This window comes from Gorilla gorilla, chromosome 10, assembly GCF_029281585.2.
Source record: "Gorilla gorilla gorilla isolate KB3781 chromosome 10, NHGRI_mGorGor1-v2.1_pri, whole genome shotgun sequence".
Classification (NCBI taxonomy): Eukaryota; Metazoa; Chordata; class Mammalia; order Primates; family Hominidae; genus Gorilla; species Gorilla gorilla.
The window spans coordinates 75,560,127-75,581,351 of NC_073234.2; positions in this window are offsets into that span (position 1 = coordinate 75,560,127).

Consider the following 21,225-nt stretch of genomic DNA (forward strand, 5'->3'; position numbering starts at 1 on the left):
ATACAATATTTTGTACCTACTTATATTGAAAAATTATTTGTTGTCTATCTGAGATTCAAATTTAACTAAGTATCCTGTGTTTTTCTTTGGTGAATCTGACAGTCCTAACTTAACTGCTAACATCTGGCCTCAGTCATTCCAGTCTTTTCTCTACGTATACTTTTCCTTTGCCAAACCATCTGGGGAACACTTTAAAAATAAAATCACAGAAGGTTTCATATGTGTATATGAAGCAGAATTGTCTGCCTTGGTTTTTTTCATCTAGTACTCAAAACTGAATTTTTTCCATTGGTTATTATATAGCACTAATTCCCCACCCCTGCCTAGATTCTAGGCTAGTTCTGAGTGCACAACCATGATATAATTACAAAAGCACTTCAACTCTCATGTCAGAAAGCCAGATGTTGTCACCAGTGAAACAATAATCAAGAGGCCTCTGAGCACCATCCTTCTAGAATTGATGCTAAAACCATTTCAAGTGAAAGGCAAGCATTCTATGAAAACTCATATCAACTAAGAAACTACCATTGCTTGGTTCTTGAAGATGTTCCAGTTTTTCTCAGTTTCTTTAGTATGAGAAATCTCACCCAAATTCTACTTTATGTGGACATATCCATCTTTATAGGTAACGATTGTAACTTAATGATTAAGAGCACAAGTCTAGGTTTCAGACAGTTGTGGGCTGAAATCCTATCTCCTGTAGTCAGGATCATTAAAGGAAGTCATTTTTCTCATCTGTAAAATGGAATAAAATATCTACCCCTTGCATTTGTTGCAAGGCTTAGGAGAGCACTGTGCTTAGCACGTAGTAAACTAGCAATCATCATGTTGCTCTCCACCACAATTTATGACTTTCACCAAAGCCAATTTTACGTTATGTGTTCCTGATCTTTTCCTGGAAATAATTTCCACACTAGTTTGAAGGCTTCTAAACCACAGCTACTGCTCACAACCATCTTATTACAACATATTTGAATACTGTAGTTGTGCACAAAAGCAGAATGGAAGTGAAAAGAGATGAGGTCTCATTTGTATTCTTAGACCCCATCCACACAGATACGAGTCAGAGACCACCAGCTAGATAGAAGTATAGTAGTAAATTTGGCTCTATCAATGACCACATGGTGTGTATGTGTTTGTCTGTGTGCTTGTGTGTGTGTGCTCTACGAATGAGATGATATGAAAATATGTTAAAAGTTTATGTGTCATATATGGGAAATGATTTTTCCTTCATACATGAATTCATGTTAGTCAGATACTTATCAGATTAATGTGTGCAGTTTAGGTCATGAGACCTTTTTATTTTGAGACAGATTCTTGCTCTGTTGCCCAGGCTGGAGTACAGTGGTGCTAAGAGGGCTCACTGCAGCCTCTTCAACCTCCTGGGCTCAAGTGAATCTCCTGCCTCAGCCTCCCAAGTAGCTGAGACCACAGGTGCATGCCACTATGCATGGCTAATTAAGCAATTTTATAGAGATGGGGTCTCGCCATGTTGCCCTGGCTGGTCTCCAACTCCTGGGCTCAAGTGGTCCTCTTGCTTCAGCCTCCCAAAGTGCTGGGATTACAGGTGTGAGCCACCGGTGCCTGGCTCAAACCTTTAAGAAAGTGTGGAGGCAATGGAACAGATTCAGAAAAGGGAACTACAAGCATGCAAATGTGACATGATGAAAAGTCAAAAGAATTGAAATTGTTTAGAAGGACCAGGATAAATTGGTTCGTTTTCAAGAATGGGAAAGGTTTTCTAGGAAGATTCCAATTCACTGTTCCTGTGTTCACAGAGGACCAAAGGGAAATGATTACATTGAAATCGTGTACCTTTTTATTTTGTATGAAGAGGAGGTCCTAGGAAATTTGGTGGGAGTTTTGACTTAAGCTTTGTATATAATTACCAGTCCTGACTATTTTTTATTTGGCGTCTACCTGAACCCAGGGGCTGTGGTAGATGAATGTGAAGGTTCTTTCTAGCTTTGAAATATAACTGGCGCTGCATATGGAAGATATGTTGCACAATTAAAAATCTGTTAAACAATTACTGAAGAGATGGGTCAGCCACAATGCAGAGATGAGTATTTTGGCATGCTCTGGTTGTTCACAGAGCACAACATGAGACCCGTCAATCAGCTTTTAACAGACAATTCCAGGTCAGCCAGGATGACTGGATTTTTAGTGCTGATTTCATTGGATTTGCATTTGCTGTTACGAAAGACGACAACCGACAATTTCTTAGAACATAAATCATTGCTCGTGCCTTGATCCGTAACTGGAGAAACAAACAAAATTTTTAAAAATTGCCATTGAACTAACAATTCTGAGTATGGATGGGAATGTTTCCTTTATTAAATTCAGGATGGATTCATTCTAGGAACAATTTTGGTGTTCTGGGTCTCATTCATTATAGATTACCAACTTTCAGTGCTTGGCTGCCAAAATACTTTGGCTCATTCTCAAACCCCAGCAATTGAATAAATTTTTCCTCTCCTCATGCTCCAGAGCCATTAAAAATAGCTCTAGTTGTCTTTTCTTCTTATTTTATCTACTACTTTTGTCTTGAGTCCCCTAGAAATTTCTGTATGCTGTTTATACTGCAATATATTAATGATGATTCGTAGCCATGTATTGATTCTTGTGATCCTCCCAAAACTGTGTGCCTTTGTTCCTCCACTTGGTTTCTATGTCCCTCTACTTGGTTCTGTAGGTCCGTATTTCTCCTCTCACCTACACATGGACCAGCACAGACACTCATAAATGAAACATGTATTTTTCAGTCAATGTTTATTGTCTCTGACCAGATCTAAAGGGCTTAGTTGACTGCATGAACAAAACAAAACAACAATAATAATGAGACAAATCAAAGTAAAAACCCTGTGATTAAATAAGCTGGAACTTTATCTCCCACCTGCAAGCGGTCTGGAAGTGGAAAGATCGGGGCTGGCAAGGCAGCTGTAGTATTACAAAGGCCATGGATGCTTTCTCAGCCTCATGGTCTGATGGGCTGCCCTAGTTTCAGTCATGACATCAACATTCCAAGAAGCTGAGTGGAGGAGGAGATGGGAATAGGGCAGATTCACCTCTTTCAAGGAAATTTCCTAGAAGTTCCACACAACATTTTTAGTTGATTCTTGTTGGCTGGGACTAGGTACATGGCCACTCCCAGACTCAAGGGAGGCTGGGAAGTGTCATCTTTTATGCCAGGTGACAATGTGGCCTACTAAAAATAAGGATTCTGTTATCATGGAGAAAGGAATCAATAAATGATGGACTAGACAATGATCATCTACTGCAGAGCCTACATCGGGCTTTGGCAAGAAAAGCCTCAATCCAGATCCACTGATTTAAAATGTCAGTGTGATGTGGACATTCCCCTTTGGTAACAGTGCACCAGGTGCTGTGATAAGTGCTTCATCATAAAATCCTCATGAAAATCCAGGACAAAGTTGCTACTATTATGTATCAAGGCTAAATAATTCCATTTCATAGATGACAAGACTGAAGTACATAGAGGATAAAGCCATGCAATTAGTTTATAGTAACCAAGGTATTATATTCTCTACATAGTTCATAGTGAAGCTGGTGATTGAACCCAGGCAGTCAGATTGCTGAACATATACTAGTAACCATATTCCTGTGTTGCCAGTGAAACGGAATGGGAGCATTGCCTTTCCAAGAATTTTCCAGCATACACTGTGGCATAACACTCAGGGATTCTGTGATGTTGCCTTTATTATGCTCACACAGACATACACAGGTATGTGAAAAAATTAATATCTCTGCTTTCATTTGGACATGATAGGCAATTTTCAGGAGTTGCTATCAACCCTTATACTTAGTTGTTGGTGCCATCCTTCTTCTACCTCATCTTTCATTTGTTAAGTGTTGTCTTTATTTTTCTGATTACTAGAAACATGGAACTGTGTAAAGTTTATTTCAAGTGAGCTATTTGCTGCAATCCATTCATTCTTTTGAAGCACTTTATTCCTACAGCTACCTAGGACAGTTGAGGTCTAGCCATGATTCAAGATGGGGCTGTCAGTCCATTTGGTTGGGGAGATGGCCAAACCCTTGTGAAGCCTTGTCAGCTTAGGCACAGGATTGATGACAGGGTCATTGTAGAAAAGAAGAGTAAAAAGGTTTGGGGGATTGATTCTGGTCTAGAGAAAGATGCTCTATTGTTTTGATTGCAATTTTGATTGGCAAATTGGAAAATAGAACTTAGTCCTACTGAATGTCAAACGAATGGAATGTTACTGTAAGGGAAAATAATTTCAAACAATCTGTGTTTTTAAAAAATGCATAATTTTTGTAACTCGAATACCGTATTCCCTTCATATGAAATAAAAACCTACTAGTCAGGAGCCCATTACATAAATACATCATGTCAGCTGATGTGAGAAATAGTCTTCTTTTAAAATAACTGATGAAGAGTAGAGATTTAATGCCTTTGAATTCATTATTATTTCACACTGTTCTGAAGAGGAATTTTTATAGTTCATTGTTTCCGTAAGTCATCTTACAGTTTTCCAGAAAGAATTGAAAGAAAATGGAATAAAGATATAGCCAGCTTTAAAAAATGTCTATTATAGAAATTGTCACATGTATTAAAAGAGTAGAGATAATACCATTGTAATCGTCCATGGGACTGTTACTTAACTTCAGCAGTTACCCGCACGTGGCCAGTCTTCTTTAATCTCCACCTCCACCCTCATCCCCCTTCCCCTGTACACACTGGGTTCTTTTGAGTAAATCTCAAACATCATCTCTCATATCTGTAAATACTTCATTATGAACCTGTTCAAGTTACAAGATTTTCTAAAAAAACATATGCCCAAACTTATTATCACTCTTGAAAAAAGTAATAATGGTATTGTGAATATTATATGCTTCTCTCTTCATGATCAAAAAAAAAAAAAAAAGTTAGTGTGCGTAAATCAGGATCCTAGCAAGTTCACATATTACATTTGGTTGTTATGTCTCTAGTGTTCTTGTAATATATAGGTTCATTTTTTCTTTTCCTTTGCAATTTATTTATTGAAAAAATTCTTATGGAGTATATATCACATTGTGGATTTTGCTGATTTGTTTATGCCCCTGTGGTGTCATTTATTATGTTCTCAGTCCCTTGTATTTCTATAAATTAATCAGATTCAAGTTTGATTTTTTTAAATTTCTGCAAGAATATTTCATAGATGTTGTTGTGTACTTCTTACTGGATCACAATATATTGCATTGCATCAGGAAGAACGTAATTCTTCCTATTTTATCACATCAGGAGGAACATAATGCTAAGTTGTCTCCCTGTCTATGATGTTAAGAGTGATCAATTTTTGACAGGTAATGTCAGGCAAATCTTTCCTTATAAAGTTCCTCATCAGCTTTTTAACTAATAATTTTAGTAGCTATTTATGGTCACCACCTAAAATGGTTACTTCATTAGAGATTACAAAATTGAGATAGTCCAATTCTATAATTTCTTCTTCATATATTAGCTGGAATTCTTCTAGAAAAATGTGGCTTTCCTACATTAACTATTTGGTTACCTTGAAGTGCTCTTTGTACAGAAAAGGTGTATAAATGCTTGAGTTTTAAAAATCAAATTTTAGAATAATGAGCTTATTCCTTAACAACTGGAAAAATTCACCAATGAGCTTTTTAAAATTATTATTGGGGTAAGGAAATGATTTTAAACATATGTAATATGCTAAGTCCTCTGCTGTTATTATTCCTTTCTATAATCAAATTGTCCTGACTTTGGAAGCCCTAGATCTGGAATCAAGCCTTTCTACAAAGTTCCTTTTAATGGAGAAAGGTATTTAGAATCCCTAGTCTAGTTGCTGGGTTGACCAAGGTCTCTAGACCTTTTCAGTGGTCAAAGGTAGAAAAATAGTTCAGGAGTCCATACTAATACTTCCAATACCAATTTTGGTTACAGGATTTTTACTTATTTGACTTGTATTTGTATCTTTTCCTTCTTTCACTGAATGCCTTTGTTCCTAAATGAAATAATATAAATATTTATTTACTTTTTATTACAATAGTATCAGAATGACAATATACTAAAACTAACTTTATGATTACTGAGAAGAGCCTTGATTACCGAGGAGACTTTTTTCACTTCTTTTGTTCTTAGAATGTAACCCACCAGGGATATACGGCAAAATTACTGTTTTAAAGTTACTTTGAAATAAACTTTCTCTGAGTGGTAAAGTTACCAACTCAAAAATAGTTAGGTTTATTATTTTCTTTTAGCTTTCTTATTCTAAGAATTGATTTTTAAGTGTATATTTTTGGATGATGTACATATATTTCCAGAGTAAAATCTACAAAATATTTTTAAAAACTAACTGTCATATTCATCCCCTCACCCAACTCCCATTCTGACCCAAAGGTAGCCCATGCCTCTAGTTTTTAGTATATCTTGGCATTTTTAAAGTAAGCCACTGTGTGTGTGTGTGTGTGTTTGTGTGTGTGTGTGTGTGTGTAACTATCTGTAGTGTCCCTCTTCGTTAGCTGGAAGATGACATAGCATACACACACCATACACATGGCTTTTCTCATTTAACAGTATATCTGTGATTACAGGTGCATAGTGCTCCTTTTGTTGGTGTAACCTTAGTTTATTCACCTTGTCCACAATTGGTGGGCATTTGGAATCTTCCTAGTCTTTTGCTATTTCAGAACTGCTACAATAAGCAGCCTTCTTCGCCAGTTACAATTTATTTGACTAATTTGTTGATAAAGGCATTCAGGTTACTTCAGAGTTTTCCTTTTATAAACCGAAGTGTGATAAACATCCTTGCAGATGCAATCTTTGTTATCTTAATAGATTGAAGCTTCCTGAGAGCAAAGCATCTTATTTCTGCTATATGCGTACCATGAAATGCATCATCAGTTGGAAGACATTCCGGAATTCTTAATAAATTTAACTAAATGAGTCAAGAAAGAGACATTAGAAGAGCACATTCATATTTCTGGAAAACATATGCAAATCAATGTATTACTGATCTTCAGTACCAACAAAGTAAGCATGCTTTTCTACGAAAAGGATTGATATTCATATTTTGTTTACAGGAAAGTTTCTTTAAACAGAAAATTTCTAAAATAAACACTGAACAAAGTTAAAGGAAGGGAATATGAAAGGGGGTAGTATTATTTATTGAGGAACTACCACACTCAAATTAGTCAAACAGACCACAAAAATTAATCAAGAGCCTACTATGTGTCAAGCTGCTGATCCAGGGGCCGGGAGTCTTGTCAAATGAAGCATACCGCATTCGTGCCTTGAGGAGTTTGTTTTCTAGTGGACAGGCATAATTGGGAAGGCACAGATAATGAACACAGGGAGAAACGTGTAATGTATCTTAGGAAACTGATAATGGTTGGAGAGAAATCCTTGGGAAAGGGAATGGGGTAGAATTCAGAGCCGAGGTGATGTAGACGGCTTTTAGATAAGAACGTGGGCTGGTAGATTTAGGGACAGGAGAATAGAATGGTTCCTTTCAGACCGCATACGCTTTCCCTGAGAAGAATGCAGGGAGGGTGGGTGCTGAGAGGATCCTGGAAGGTGGGAAGTAATTGATTTGGAGTGTGGGAATGTAAAGTTATTAGGGGAATGTCATTGATACTGTGCTTGGGACTTCACCTATGAGAAGTTATTCAACAAAAGCTGTCCTTCCAACACCCCTTGCTAAAAGAAATATTACAGCTCATGCATGGTCTGGCCAAGGGGGTTAAGAACATCTTCCTTCCATTCCCACTGTTGTGGGAAAAAAACAGGTTCTTGTCACATGACCAGGAAAGATTAGGCTTGTGGACACATAGAAGGGTGAGAAGAGGAATTTATTGGGCAAAAAGGAAAAAGGAAAAACAACTCAGCAAAGTAAGATGTAGTCCTGCTAACAGGCTCTCCACCTCACTGACTGAATCCCAGGTTGCCACCCAGGAACAGGAGAGGCTCCTCCCTGCTGTAAACGGAGTGAACTTCCTGAGGCTCCACCCCATCCTCCCAGTGTGAAGGCTGGTTGGAGATTCCCTGAAGACCTTCCCCCTTATCTGCCTCCTGCATCTATCACCACTAAGCGGATTAGAACAAGAATTAGCACTGGACTTGGCAGGCAAGCCACAGATTGCCATATCTAGTGTGTGGCATATTACCTCTGACATGGACATACAATGAACTTAAACCACCAGCTTTCTGTTCTTAAGTTTGGAGTTAGGAAATGGAGAGAATGAGGCAATGAGAAGACGATGCAGAAACTAAAAGAGTGCAATGAGAGATGCCACTAGAGAGAGTTGGGTCCATGCCACACTAAAGTAGGAGAAAGCAAAAACTATGCTTAAGCTGAAAGAATCTTCCAGAAAGAACAGAAAGGATATGGGGAACTAGGCAAAGAAGGAAGGGCAGGGGAGCAGGGTCTTTAGAGTTGTCTCATTCCTGAAAACAGTCCAGGCCCAGTTCCAATCAACATGTTTCCTTGGAAGAAATCCACTTTTACTTGAACTAGATTGAGTGGGTACAGTGGACAGCTGCCATTTCTGTGCCCAACATCTATTTTCTCTCTTTTGGCTAACAGCACACTTACTTTTGTCTAGGAAAACTATTCTTTTTCACTGAGGTTCATGAACTGTGGATGTCATTGACCCATCAATTCATTCCATCTGTGAGCACATGACCTACATTTGGTCAATTATCACTCTCTTAACATAATGATTGATTCAAGGAAGACCATATAATGTAATAAAAGCCAGTAAAATTCAATTTGGGGGCCCTTGGAACATTGAGAAAAAGACCTTTAGTTGTGGTTGTTGAGAAGACAGAACAGTGGCTGTTTTGCTATCACTCGAAGAGATCTAAGAACTGAATCAAAAAGTAAAAAACCGAGGTGAGAGAAGGAGAAAGCAAAATGAAATCAAGATGCTGCCAAATGAATCCCTGAATCTGTTCAGATCAGATGCTGAAGAACACAACTAAATAAAGTATGGAAAGCACGGGTCCCGTATCATACTCCTAAGTCATACAGATGCTTTCGGTTAGAAAAATGAGATGTAAATGACACTGACAGAGATCCAGATTCAGAAGCCAGAGGAGAAAATTGATACAAAACCAATTGAGACCCTATCTTTGAACCTCTTCTTCCCATGAATTTTCTGGCATTTCAGATTTTCTGTATCCTCTAATAACTTCTTAAATACTCCTGATTATTCTTTGCTCCTGAGTCCCTTGTCTTCCTTTGTTAGAGAGGAGATAGAGAGGACCAAAGTTTGCCATTTCTGAAACTTACCTATCCCTCTAACTGTAGTGTTGTGTAAAGTGTTAAAAGTGTTAGGCTCTGCTCCTCACCTGAGTGTAAGTAATCATGCCTCTGATCAGCCCTGTGACCTTGGGTAGTTCATCTTCCTTGTTAATCTTACTGCAACTTTCTTATTTGCAAAAGAGGAGTCACCAAAGCTGACTTCCAAGGCAGGAAGAGAAAACATCTGGTACTTGTGCTGCCATTTCCCCTACACACCCATCCCAGCCTGGTTCGTGCATCACTGCGCCTGTGTGGAGTCTTAGATCATTCTCATGAGAGATAAATCTTGTTTGCCTTGTTTGCTTTGAAGTTTCTCAAAGCCCTAAATTCTGTGACACTTCTGAAGAAGAATGTGATGAAATTTAATATTTTAATATCTTTACCTTTATGTCCTAGAACTGAACAACTTCTCGTAGACAACTGGCAGCATTCATAAAAAAATTTAATCTTAGGACTTTTAAGTTTTGTCTAAAAGCTTAATGTCAGCGTATGGGCTGTACAAATAAATTCTTACAGATTCCACCATTAAGTATTGCTAGAATAAGGAAATAATGCCATTATCATGAATAATTTGCCAAATACTCTTTTCTTACCAGCCTTGAGATTTGAAATATGGGTTAGAGGGACTCCATCGCCTTCTTATAGTCATCCAGGCTTAAATTATGTGGTCACCTATGCTGTTCTTAACATTGAATCAATCACCAAGACTTTTGGCTACATCTGTACCCTCAGACTTTTTCCATCACCACCAGCCTGGCCCAGGCCCTTATTATTTTGTGCCTAGAGCATTGTAGGATGGTTATAGTTCATCTTTGTAATATTTTTTTAACTTCCTTCATCATGTACAACATGCTCATATTGATCTTGCTAAGATAATTGGTTGTCACAACGTCTCCACGATCAAAACCCAAACTCCATGACTCTGCTCCATGAATCTTCATAGTTTTGTCCATACCTGCCTTTCATTCCTCCCACAGGAGCTTTCTTCTTCGTTCATTAAATCATATGGTTAGCAAGTATTTATGGGATTGCTATCCCATAACAGCATCTATAGTATGGCTAGATATGCAACTATGAATAAGACACTGTGCCTATTGTTCCGACCTAATAATAGTCTACTAGAGCAATCAGACAGGTAAACAGATAAGACACACCTGGGTGACCTGGACATGGGAGAGAATGTGGAGAGTTACAGGAACCCAAAGCAGAGGTAACTTGCCCAGCCCTGGAAGCCCTGGCAATGCTTCCTTGAGAAGATGCCATCTTGCTTGAGCCCTGTAAAACAAGTAGACTGCTCTGCTCATTGGCCCTACATGTTGGAAACACCTGTCAAGGCCAAGCTCGCACTTCAGCCTGTGAAGTACTTCCTTAACATCTAGTTAGTACCCACTGGTCTTCTCTCCATGCTCTAAGCTACTATGGCATTCATTAATTCAGTCTCAGACATTTATTGTCACGAACTCCTGACCTCAGGTGATCCAGCCGCCTCGACCTCCCAAAGTGCTGGGATTACAGGCATGAGACACAATGCCCGGTCTTCTTCAGATATTTATTGTGTCCTATTATGAACCAGAAACTGTCTAGACCAAGATATAGCAGTGAATAATTAAATCCCTGCTATCCGGAACTTACATTCAAATGGGGTGAGGCAGACAATAGCAAACAAACAAAAAATATATAATGTGTCAGGCAGTGGTAGCTCCTGTAAAGGAAATAAAACAGGGTAAGAAATTTTTGATAGGGGAAAGCCTCCTCCGCTAAGGTGGCATTTGAGCAGAGAGATGCATAAAGCATGGAGAGCTGAGGGATAAAGTTTCCAGGCCAAGGGAGCATTGAATGAAGAAGTCATGAGACCAGGAGTGTGTTTGCAGTTGTATGAATAGCATGGATTTGGTATTACTCATTTCACTTCTCCTTGGACATTTGCCTTGATTCATCATGGACCTTTCGCATGAGCCCAAGTAGTTCTTCCCAAAAATGATTTTGGTTTATTGAGGCCAAGAATTGTAACTTCTCTCTCTTCATAGTGTTGTTACTATTGTCCTCACTCCCAAATCCCCTGCACTAAATCCAGCATCTTTATGAGGATATCAAGAGGTGTTTGTTGATTGAATGTGAAGTGGGATGTATTCACGTTCTTGATGAATTACATGTGCTATAAGGCACTAGTACTTTCCTTTTCTGGCTGATTTTAAAACAGAACAAAACTTCATGACCACCAAAAGAAAAGGGTGCAGTGGGGAGGGAGGGTGCAGAAACATAGAAAATATCTCAGAGAACTAATTTCAGGGGCCTCTGAATCTGCTTCTAGGGCAAAAACTAGGACACTTTTGGCAGTGTTTCTGTAGGTTTTAATGTAGTAGCGGAGGACTGAGAACAGGATTGAACGGATAACTCCAAAAAAGTGATGTCATGAATTGTAGTCTGTGGGTTGATTAAGTATTGATCACCCAGCCTGGTCCTGAAATAGCCTCAGAACCACCCTGTGAATAAGCCATAAAGCAAAAGAATTGCTGACTGATTTAATGGGCAATCTCATTTGGGGTTGTTGTGAAATCCTTCTGAATAAGAAGTTTAGAAAGTTTGAAAATTCATTTACATATTTAACTTTTTAAAGAGCAGCACCCCGAATATCACTAAGGCAAATACAATATTAATTAATGAACAGATGGCTATGAAAGCACTGGATTAATTCTTGTTTGAGACCTGGGAAGTGCCTGAATCAGATTTCATTAGGTCATTTTTTGGGATAAGTTTAGCATGTAAATTCTTTAGGTGCCAAGTTTGAATTGATATCACATTGTAGAGCAGCAGTGTGGTCTGTGGACCCCTGGGACTCCTTTGATTTCAAAACTATTTTTATAATGGTGCTAAGATGTTATTCTCGACTTACTGTGTTGACATCTGCATTTGTAGTAAAAAGCAATGGTGAGTAAATCTGCTGGCATCTTAGCGGGAAACACGGAGGTGGCACTAAATATTGTCTTCTTCATTGTCATGCACTGTTTTACTTAATAATGTCCTTGATAAAACAGTGAAAATTTATTAAATCTCTACCCTTGAGTACACATCTGTTTAATATTCTATACACATTAAGCCCTTCTGCATGCCAAAGTACAACGCTTGTCTATAGGAAAAGCCATTGTTTGAGTTGCAAGCTGAACATTTATTCTTAAAATAACAGCTACAGTTATTTTCTGAAAAATGAAGTGAGCCTGTCACTTCTAGGAAAGTAACAGGCATTTATTGCCAATGATAAAATTAAAGCTTTCAAATGGAAATTTGAATTTTGGAAAATTTGTATCTACCACTGTGAGCTGAAAGCTTCCTAGAACTTAAAAGGACTTTTAATTATGAGATCTGTGTGTATTATGTGGATATTAACAAGTGTGATATTTTGAAGTTTGAGGAAATGTGTCAACATTCTGAAGATCTGCATAACTCAATAAATCAATATTTTTCAAATGACCAAATGCATCATATTACAAAATCATACATGGGTAAAAGATTCATTCAAGGTATAATATAGACCAGTGTATTCTAATGTAACACAATATAAAAAGTTCATTGATATGGTTTTAGATCCCACATTACAATAACCATTAAAAAGTTACTATTTGTAAAGTTTTGGTATATTATCAAAGAAGAATATCTTTGGCCATTAAAACATTTCTTCTTTTTCCAACTACATAGCTGTGTAAGGTGAGACTGTCTCCATATACTTCAACCAACACAACACATTGCAGCAAATGGAAAGTAGAAGCAGATATGCAAATCACTGTCTTCAATTAATCTAATCATTAAAGAGATTTACACAAATGTAAAAAAAGATTCACTTTTTTTCCTGAAATTTTTGTTTTGGAAAATATGGCTATTTTTCAAAATTAAAAATAGGTTATTTATATTAACATTTAATAGGTTTGCCATTATTAGTTTAAAAGTAATAAATAAGTGAATATTTGAATATTCTCAGTCAATTTCTAGTATGGTAAATATCAATAGACATAAATGGATATAACCATATCTCTTTAGGGTATAAACTCTTTAGGTTTACGTAAACAGAAGCTCTTCTTTAGGGTCCTCAGTAATTTTTAGAGTATAAAGTGTCCTGAGTCCAAAACATGCGAGAACTATTACTATCAAGGGTTAACGATTGTTATATGGTGAAACAATCCAATGAATATCAGTGTGTGAGTCTGGGTTATCCAAAGAAACAAAACCCATAAGTTTTATTTATATCCATTTATATGTACACATATTATATTAATATACATAAATTTATATAATAAATATATAATAATATAATAGCATGCGATATATACTATATTAATATCCATAAATATTTCTATATATATAATAAGGAGTTGGCTTACATGGTTGTGGAATTGTTAAGAAGTTAGCAAGCTGGAGATACGTGAGAGTTGATGGTACAATTCTGATCCAAGTCTGAAGACTTGAGAACCAAGAGAGCTGACGGTGTCCAAGTTTCAGTCTGAGTTCCATGCGTAAGGAGAAGACCACTGTCTCAGCTACAAGACAGTCAGGCAGAGAGAAAATTCTCCCTTACTCAGGATTTTGTTCTATTCAGGCCTTCAGTGGACTCGATGAGGCCCACCCACACTGGGGAGAGAAATCTGCTTTACTCAGTCTACTGATTCAAGTATGGATCTCATCCAGAAACACCCTGACAGACAAACCCAGAATAATGTTTGGCCAAATGTCCAGGCATCTTACGGCCCAGTCAAGCTAACACATAAAACTAACCATCACAATCAGCAACACATAAAACAATTTCATTTTCCCTTGTTTGCATGCATGCGTGCATAGATAAGAGGAACATATATATGCATGGATAAGTGGTTAGATAGATGCTTTTTCCCTGCTTTAGACCTGTTATTAGAAGGTTAAATTAATCACAAGCCTTAGTCCATGATGAAAGATCCCTTTAAGCCTCTGTTCCTGTTTTACTTATTCCCTCTTATCCCCATTCTCTCTTCCCATTTGTCTCCTCTCATAAACAACTCTTTTAATGTGTTTTCTGTGTATAATTTTTTTCTGGTATATGTACTTGTAAAATAGATATAATGATTTTATGTTGCACATATTTTTAATTTGCAGAAATAGTATTGCAATAAATGCATATAAATTTATTTCCTATTTTTCATCTTAGCACTATGTTCTAAAGATCTATCCTTATTACATCATGCTAGTAAGAAAAGTCATATAGACAGATCATCTGACTGATATACACTTTTCTTAGCACATACATGCAGCTATAGATTGGATGGCAGCATTAAAAGATTTGACCTTTTAATATAACAAACATTGCTATGCTATGCAATTTATACAACCTAACCTAAAATTACTTTACCATTTGCTCTCAAACCTCATGTTGTCAAACAGCTTTTATTGATGGTCTCTGTATGCGACAAACTTGTTGCACCATGAGAGTGTCTAAGCAACAAGAGCCAGAACACAGGGTTTCAAAATCTTGGCTCTACAATTGTTATGATCTTGGATAACTCACCTAACTTCTCTGTGTTTCAGTTTCATTATCTGTAAGGTGAGGTTAAAAATAGTACTACTTGCAGGCGCTGTGGCTCACGCCTAAAATCCCAGCACTTTGGGAGGCCAACGTGGGTGGATCACCTGAGGTCAGGAGTTCGAGACCAGCCTGCCAACATGGTGAAACCCGTCTCTACTAAAAATACAAAAATTAGCTGGGCATGGTGGCAGGCACCTGTAATCCCAGCTACTCAGGAGGCTAATGCAGGAGAATCACTGGAACCTGGGAGGCGGAGGTTGCAGTGAGCTGAGATTGTGCCACTGACTCCAGCCTGGGCAACAAGAGCAAAACTCCATCTCAAAAAAAAAAGAAAAAAAAAAGAAGGTACAACTCTATGGCATTGACATGAGACTTTAAATGAATTAATATTTGTAAAGTGCTTAGAACAGTGCCTGGCAATAGGACACATCATATAGATGTTTGTGAAAGGAAAGGAAATGAAAGAATAAAAAGAACATGCCACCTGAGAGTGTTGACTTGTTCCTAAGAATCAGTCTGCCTTTCCCATTAGAGCGTTTCTCTTCCTTATCTTCCAGAGAAAAATGTTTTGGTAATAAAGAGTCACTAAATGTTTATGGATAGAGGTAGTAGTATTATTCTGTTATTTTACAATCTTATGTATAATATTAATAGTGACTTACAATATTTAAGTAAATATACTAAATTTTCTAAGTAACTATTAGAATTCCCAGTGTAAGAATCAAGAGTAGAGATTGTAGAAAGTAGAAAAGTTCCTCTTCAAAGCTTGTCTTAGTTTAAAAATAAAATAATAGACACTAGGAATAATAGCTTCTTACTCTAAAGCCTCCTATCAACTATTAGTTCTTACACTTTAGCCCAGTTAGTTGCTTTGACTTACTCAGGCATGACTGGACAGGCCCAGGCAAGTTCTCAGCTCATAGCTTATGCCCCTTCCTTATTTGGAAATGTTATTGCTTCCTTAAACCTTTTGTAAGCAACTTCCTCTCCTTCTTTGTTCTCCCATGCACTTACCTATTTAGGAAAGTTTTAGGTTATTAGCAAATCAGGTATCAGTTTAAGAATGTAAGGTCTAGCTTCAGCCAATGGATGCAGGACACAGCAGTAAGGATGACCCAAATGCATAAGGGATAAATATGTCTGTTTTTTCTTTGTTCAGGTGTGGCCTTGCCATTGTTCCAAATGCATGGAGCACCCTTTCTGCAGAAAGCAAAGATTGCCTTGCTGAGAGGTCCTTTGTCTCCGTGCTGACTTTTCTTCGTGGCACCGATTATCTGTTTCTAACAGAGATTCATGGGCATTTGGACAAAGAAAATAAAAGGATTGTGCATTTCACATCAAATATAGTAAGTTGTCAATCTCCTTAGGGCCCACAAAGCCATCTTCTTTTCTTTCCCATCAAAACATTCATGACTTCACCATTCTCTCCTGGCCACAGAAAACAGAAATTCCCAGTGCCAGGAGCAGTGAAGTCAGAGCAACACAACAGCCTCCAGGTGTTTTGTATGACTAATTCCTGGCATGAGGCTTTATATTTTTCTCTGCTTTTATCCTTATCATTAATGACCATGTCATTCTAGAAGCACTAACAGAATATCAGAAAAAGATGAGCATTTTTAATGGGGTTTGAAGAAGTCTGTCAAATGGAGGACCAACCATGGGATTTATTTCTTAATTTGAAAATCAAGCTAAATTTAATTGATCCAGATTGTTTTTCATTATAAACTGTTGCTAACTTCCTTTCTCAGTGTGATTACAATCACTTACTTTTCAGATTGGGTGCCTGGGATAAAGCCAGATTAACTTTGAGCTGTGAATTTTACAAATGCTCTTGTTTAACATATAATCCATTTAAATAGAGCCATTCTACAAAATGCAAACATGGTAATTGGTGCAATTTTATTTTTTTGCATGAAACAGCATACAAGAATATGCTTGCTTTGACTTTCTGAATCTCTGCACAGTCAGAAATCTGGCAGAATAATCACTGAAGTTCAAATTAGAGCCCCAGATGGAAACACAAACAGGGGCCACCACTGTGCCTTTTTCATGCTTGGAAGCTCAGTTCTGGATGGAAATGTGTTTTGAGTTAAAATGTAATCATTTCCAATTCCTTCTGATCACTGGATCATATTTGAAAGGAACAGCCCAAGGACTACGATTGCTTTTAATTACCACTGAATGTTGATTGAAATGATCATTTCCTTCCTATTCGTTTGTATTTTTATAGAACAAACAAGAATAAAATAAAAATATGGCCTTTTAATATTTTAAGTATATTTTGGGAATGATTTCTGTTGGACATTGCACTTTTTGGAGTAGAGTTTCTTTATCAGGTTCAGATTTTCCCAATTTTATTTACTATGGATCACAGAAAGGGTAAGTTCAGTTTAATATCCTTGAATGGTGAAGTTTTTGAATTTGGTTGGCTTCTTTTAAAATTCAGTAAAGCTCAAGAGAGTTCATGCACTTCTCTGATTAAAGAATCTAAAACTGTAAGATACCTTAGACAAGGTTCATTATAACTTTACCGTACTTCTACCTCCCCACAGCATTTAAAAAATGAATGCACTGAAATTATTGAGAAAGACAAGTAAAAGCAAAACAAAACAAAACAACTCTCTATTTCACACAAAAACTTCATGGAATATTCAATATTTAAAATGTTACGTTAATTTTGATCTTTATATATTATTAAAATGTTATAAATTACAATTATTCCTCTCCTTAGCTGAGACCTCAGCAAGTAGCCTAAAATCCAACAGTAAAGAGTGGTTCCCAAGTCTCATTCAAAATATGAATGGAGAACACAAAGGTGTCACACGGCCTCCCGTGATTTATTCTCCTGTGTCTCAATTCTGAACAACCATGAGACTAAATAAATGTATTTTTTGATGCTTTTCTGATTATTTTAAGATTTCCAATACAAATTCAAGAAAAATGTCTTAGAAAGTTAATTCTGTTGTGAAATATATAATCTCTAAAATGAATCCTGTATTTGGGTTTCCCCAGAAGCCTTTGAAAGAAAATTTGTATATGTGTCCAGTAAGATCTCATAAAGCAATATGTTTAACCAATCTATAAAATGCTAATTAATTGCATAAGCTGTAGAGTCAGACATACCTAAGTGGTTCCAATCCACCTTACTAACTCCTCTAACTCAAATTCTCTGTGCTTAAATGTTCTCACCTGATAAATTGCTAATTCTAGTCCCTCCCTCAAGAGTTCTGGGGTGAATTAAATAAGATAAAATGAAGTGTTTGGCACAGTACCATAAATATAGTTAGCCTTGAATAACAATAATTGTTATTATACTTGGCTATATGGCAATACATAAAAAGGAAAAGGAATAAATGATTGTCCCTACCTTCAGGAATGTTATCCTCTCACTGAGGTTTTGACATATGTACACGAAAAATTAAATATACTGAAAATCGGAATATGATTCAATGAGTCTTGTAAAAGATTAGACTTCCAGGGAGAGGAAGTTGCTGTGGAATGTAGTGGCCTAATATGACTTTAAGGGAGAGAAAGGATTTGAGCTGGAGCATAAATGAAATGTAGGATTCAGATATTGAGAAAGGTGTGGTTCATTCCAAACATGAGCAGTGAAGGGAAACAGTTTTGGGGATAGGACTTTGGGGGACACTTCTAGACTAATGAATATGCGTGTGTGTGTGTGTGTGTGTGTGTGTGTGTGTGTGTGTGTTTGGCTAGCACAGAGTCATTCTTTTAAGGGAGAGCATGAGAAGATTCAGAAAGACGGGTTTGAATGTGTTTAAGGTCCTGGGTATTTTTGAGTAATGGAATGAGACAATTCAACAACAATTAAGGAAGACTTATTTGATTGTTTCTTGTTGGATGGGCTGAAGGAAGGATCTGATAAAGGGATATAGGTTAAGAGGTAATTTATGTGTGGACCAGGATGGAAGTTGTATTAAGCCATTCTTGCATTGTTATAAAGAAATGCCCAAGACTGGGTAATTTATAAAGAAAAGAGGTTTAATTGACTCATGGTTCTGCAGGCTTTACAAGAAACATGACTCTAGCATCTGCTCAGCTTCTAAGGAGGCCTCAGGAAGCTTACAATCATGATGGAAAGCAAAGGTGCTAAACCATTCAGGAAGGACCCATCCCCATGATCAAATCACCTTCCACCAGGCCCCACCTCCAGCACTGGGGATTACATTTCCACATGAGATTTGGAAGGGACAGATAGCTAAACCATATAATTCTACCCACTGCTCCCTAAACTTCATGTCCTCTTATTTCAACATCAAGTTGAAAGTCTGGAATCTCATCTAAGACTCATCTCTTTCCACCTATGAGCCTACAAAATCAAAACAATTTATTTACCACCCAAATACAATGGTGGTACAGGCATTGGGTAAACATTCACATCCCAAGGGAAGAAACTGGCCAACAGAAAGGGGCAATAGGCCCCACGCACATCTGAAACCCAGCAGGGCAGTCATTACATCTTAAAGCTCTAAAATATTCTCCTTTGACTCCATGTCCTTTGACTCCATCCAGGGAACATTTGTGCAAAGGGTGGGCTCCCAAGGTCTTAGGCAGCTCCACTCCTGTGGTTTTTCAGAGTATAGCTCGCACAGCTGCCTTCATGGGTTAGAGGTGAGTACCTGCAGCTTTTCCAGGTACAAGGTGCAGGCTGCTGGTGGATTTACCACTCTGGGGCCTGGAGGACATCAGCCTTCTTCCCACAGCTTCACAAGACAGTGCCCCATTGGAGACTCTGTGTGGGGCTCCAAACCCACATTTTCCCTCCACATGGCTGTAGTAGAGGTTGTCTGTGGAAGCTCCACCCCTACAGCAGGCTTCTACCTAGGCACCCAGGCTCTGTCACATATCCTCTGAAATATAGGCAGAGGCTGCCAAGCCATATTTACTCTTGCCCTCTGTGTACCTGCAGGCTTAACACCATGTGGGAACTGCCAAAGATTATGGCTTGCATTCTGTAAAGTGGCAGCCTGAGCTGTACAAGGGCCCCTTTGAGCCACAGCTGGAGCTGGAGCAGCCTGGATGCAGGGAGCTTGTCCCAAGGGTGTGCAGGGCAGAAGGGACCTGGGCCTGGCCCACAAAACCATTCAGTCCTCCTAGGCCTCAGGGCCTGTGATAGGAGGGGCTGCATGGGAAATCTCCAAAATGCCTTTGAGGCCTTTTTCCCATTATCTTTGTTATTAGCACTTGGCTCATTTTCAGTCATGTAAATTTCTCTAGCAAGTGGTTTCTCCTCAGCCTGCTTGAAATCCTCTCCTGAAAAAGCTTTTTCTTTCTTTGTCACATGACTAGGCTGCAAATTTTCCAAACTTTTGTGCTCTGTTTCCCTTTTAAATATAAATTCCAACTTTAAGTCATTTCTTTGCTTCCACTGTCAGAAGCAGCCAGGCCACATCTTGAATGCTTTGTTGCTTAGAAATTTCTTCTGCCAGATACCCTAAATCATCACTGTAAAGTTCAAACTTCCACAGATCCCCAGGGCAGGAACACAATGCAGCCAAGTTCTTTGCTAAGGCATAACACATGTGACCTTTGCTCCAATTCCCAATAAATTCCTCATTTCCATCTGAGACCTCAGCAGCCTGGACTTCACTTTCAGCATTTTGGTCACAACTATTTAGCTAGTCTCTAAGAAGTTCCAAACTTTCCCTCATCTTCCTGTATTCTTCTGAGCCCTCCAAACTCTTCCAACCTCTGCCCATTGCCCAGTTCCAAAGCTGCTGTCACATTTTCAAGTATTTTTATAGCAATGTCCCATTCCTTGGTACCAATTTATTTTACTAAGCCATTCTTGCATTGCTACAAAGAATTACCTGAGACTAGATAATTTATAAAGAAAAGAGATTTAATCGGTTCACAGTTTTGCAGGCTTTACAAGAAGCATGCTACTGGCATCTGCTCAGCTTCTAGGGAGGCCTCAGGAAGTTTCCAATCATGGCAGAAGGCAAAGGGGGAGCAGGCACATCACATGGCAAAAGCAGGAGCAAGAGAGTGAGAGTTGCGGGAAGGTGCCACTCACTTTTAAGTGACCAGATCTTGTGTGAACTCAGAATGAGAGCTCACTTCTCACTAAGAGGAAAGCCCAAGTCATTCATGAGGGATCCACCCCCATGATCCAAACACCTCCCACCAGGCCCCACCTCCAACATCGGGGATTACATTTCAACATGAGATTTGGGCAAGGACAAATATCCAAACTATATCAGAGGTCATGAGGTTGGAAAGAGAAACTAATGATAATACTAAATTAGATAATGCAGTTAATCACCTACTTTAATCCTCCCCATAACCCTAAGGAATAGATACCATTATTTTACCCAGTTTATTGATGAGAAAACCAAGGCTATCAAAGCTAAGCAATTAGTCTGATAAAAC